We start from the raw sequence: 3,768 nt of genomic DNA on the forward strand, positions 1-3,768 counted from the left end.
AATTTCTTGAAATATCGCGGCAGACTGCTGCTGCAGCCCCTGTTTCTAGTGACCACGCCAAGGCAGCATCTACATCTATCTTGGCGAAGCCTCGAGGAGGAGCTTTCGGTTTTGCCGTTGCTGCAGTGCATGCGGCTGGGGCCCTGTTGAGACTTACTGGAAGAACCTCAAGGTCAGCAATGAAATGACATATGAATTGATGTGCCGCTGATGGGGTTTGATATAATACCTCATGTATGGCCTTTCTTCTTGCCCATCAAATTACCCACAATGTCATTGCAAGCCTTGTGAAAGCAGCATGAGATAACATATCAATCATATTAAAAATCCACTGCTTCGCATCTGGCTAGGTTGTCTCACATAAATGTTCGGTTAAATCTCCATCAACTAGGGCCCAAGCATATCACATTATTGTGCATTCTAGTAGAGAGTGGCGCCATGAGTCTTGTGCTCCACATAACCCACATGAACTTGTTGTGGACATCTTCCTATGTGCTCGAACGTCTTCGGTTGTTGAAGATTGTTTTGCTAGACGCCACAAGAACATCCGAATTTTACTAGGAACCGTTGTTTTCCACAAGAGCTTCCATAGATTCGCATCGCGGTCCATGCTTGATGATCATGCCGTCCCATCCAGCCACGCCTCTCTTCTTTCGTGTCCACTAACATATTAAGGCTGACCAAACAAAACATCTTCCACTCTTATCAAAATTCCATGCACAGGTAACCCGGGCATCAACTGTGCACAAAGGAATATGTAAAATCGCCGGTATATCAATTGGAAGGCAAACCTCCTGTAGTCATGGCAGGTATATGAATTGGAAGGCTACAATCAGGTGGTGCACGACGTGGACCTCCAGAAGCTCCCGGTGAGATTCGGTGAGGACTGGGTGGAGCTTGTCGACGCTAATGGGCCCACCCACTATGGAGCATTCGACGTGACTTTCATGGCTTGCCTGCCCAATATGGTCGTCATGGCCACATCCGACGAGGCCGAGTTGTTGAACATGGTCGCCACTGCCACGACCATTAATGGTTGCCCCTCATGCTTCTGCTATCCGAGAGGCAACGACATCGGTGTCCCATTGCCGCAAAACAACAAAGGCACTGCCATCGAGGTACATTAATTTTTCTGATCAAGCTCATAATAAGTAAATCAATCAACATAACTCCAGGAACAAACTACTCCCTCCGAGATCCAAATTAGTCGACGCACCTTTCTTACAACGTACACTAAAGCTGCGTCAATTAATTTGTACCGGAGGATTTAGATCGTCAAAAGCGGGACTATGATTGACGTTGAGAGGGTAGCCCTGCTGGGTTATGGGTCCGCGGTGCAGTACTGCATGGCGGTGTTAGCCATGGTGGAGCAGCATGGCCATGGCCTCAGGGTCACCGTCGTGGATCCCATGTTTCGGCAACCCGTTGGAACACGCTCTCTTGTCAGGAGCCTCGCCAAGTCCCACAAGGTGATAAACCGTCAAGGAAGGGTCCATCGGCGGGTTCGGCTCTCACGTGGCTCAGTCCCTCTTAATACAAACCAACCCAGACAAGCTCAAGATGTGTAGCAACCTGTCATCCTAGCACGAAGTTCACCATGGAATAGATATAAAATCATGCATGTTATACAATAACACAACAAAGATCACCGGCGGTCAAGTAGCTAGTGAGGAAAAATCTAGAGTTACAACAAAAAAGAGGTGGGATTTCACAAAGGTCTAACCAAGATGTGCCATCCGACGTTAGTCAATCACTGGATATAGTCCTCCATACATAAACATACCCAAGGCACCTTGCTCGTCAGCAACGTGCCTACTGATCCTCCCAAATCCCCCCTCGCCCCAATCCTTTCCCCACGAGTTCTTGAAGCGCCAATACTTAATGCCATCAGGATCCGTACCATAACCGACAATCAGGACAGCATGCCATGTAGTTGCGCTACCATCAGCTAGAGCTTCGCACTCCATGATGCCTCCTTTGTAGTTAAATAGATCAGGTGTACCCTGTAGGCGGACAACCACGGGCCGCTTTGCTACTGCTTCCTCGAGAGCATCCTCGGTCGGGTCGACGGACCAAAAGCCTAGTATACGTGTTGTTGCTGCCACTGTCTTGTCCCTCTGGCAACCCGAAGCACTTCTCTTGGCCATGTATGGGTATGATGATTCGCTAGAGAGCCCATTATCCCGTATGTACTTGAAGGCATATTGAGAGTAGCCACCGTTGCAACCGTTGTTCTCCGTGTTGCAGTCGATGAGCTCTTGAACCGATAGGGAGATTGATTGCAAGGTCTTCAAATAGTGTGCTGCTTCGACCGATGCTGTCGTAGCCATGGCCCAACAACAGCCTGCAACAAATGCGCAAGTTAAGATTGTGGTGTATGCTAGCTATGTCAACAACTGCGTTGCGTAATTACTCTTAATTAAGCGACCCCTGCCCGCAGAGCAGGAAATAAACTACTACCTCTGTAAAGTAATATAAGATCTTTTAGATCTCTATAGAGGGAGTAATATCTAGTAATCGAGCGAATTCAAACACATGCATGTCAACAGCGGAGAAGACCCTTACCACAACCGCCTTGTTTCCTCACAACCGGAGAGACGGCGCCAGCTTCGACCCAGACGATCTCTGATGGGTGGGTAGACTTCTCAGCATGCTCTCCAGTCTTCTTCATATGCCAGATTCCAAGACCAAGAGCAATGTGTACGGTGCACCATGCAGGGATCGCTATGACGACATGCATCTTGTGGTCCCTGGAAAAACGATGCGACAACATACTTGATTCTAAGAAACCTCATGACCAATCTAAATATAACCCTGTCAGGTATATGATTTGATTAATAGAGGGCCATGATGCACGTTTACATTGCGGCAACCATGCATATATTCTAGGGTTTCCTCGCTGAGGAAACATGACGCATGTCTATGATGATGAAACTATAAGAGTCATACGCCGCAGGTTTGACAGATTTACTACTACGTACCTCACAAAGAGCCCAAAGCGGCCGACACTCCGAGACTGCAATTTGGTCACCAATGGTTGAAAGACAGGATTAAGCGATGGGCGTAGGTGTAGCAGCCTAGCTCCGGACGGCCTCAACAGTGAGCCTGCCGCCGCGGCGGCGGCTTGGCAGCGGGGGCGCAACAGGATCCTGCCCACGGCGCCAAATGCTGGACGAAACATATGCCAGCCTGCACCAGCTCGCTATCTCCATTGCCCGCTCGACAACGGATCCGATGAATATAGCGGAGGAGGAGGACGAGTGCTCGGCAAGAAAACGAGATTTATGAGCTGCTGCTCCGAGACGAGAAAGACCAGCCAAATCGCTTCAAGAGCTCATGTATGGACCATTAGCCCTTTCTTTTTATTTATTTTTCTTTTCATGTTTTTTGGTGGGTATTTTCTAGAGAAAATTAATCAAGTAACAGAATTTTTTTTACACAACGTGAAAAGTGAAAAACAAATGTTAACATACCTCAATATAGTTGTTCAATTATATGGAATGAAGATTAATATCATATTTGGAAAAGGTTCCTATAGATATAAGAAAACATTCATGTATTGGAAAATATTTGTATATATTCCTACAAAAAAAAAATCGTAGGCTTAAACAAGGTTCTTTCACGCACGTTTGGATATATGTTCATATAGTTTCCGACACATGTTCACATTTTTCCCAAAAAAAGAGAAAGGGAAAATGAGAAAGGAAAAGAAAGTGAAAAAGTTAAAAAGGGGAAATAATAGACAAGGATAAAAAAAGTAAAAGAAAA

General features: G+C 46.5%; 1 pseudogene; it reads right to left on the bottom strand.

Moving 5' to 3' along the window:
* Positions 1–1,355: 1,355 nt before the first annotated feature.
* On the bottom strand, positions 1,356–3,181 carry LOC119299327 (annotated as a pseudogene).
* Positions 3,182–3,768: the final 587 nt, after the last annotated feature.

The sequence above is a fragment of the Triticum dicoccoides genome, chromosome 1B (assembly GCF_002162155.2).
Source record: "Triticum dicoccoides isolate Atlit2015 ecotype Zavitan chromosome 1B, WEW_v2.0, whole genome shotgun sequence".
Lineage (NCBI taxonomy): Eukaryota > Viridiplantae > Streptophyta > Magnoliopsida > Poales > Poaceae > Triticum > Triticum dicoccoides.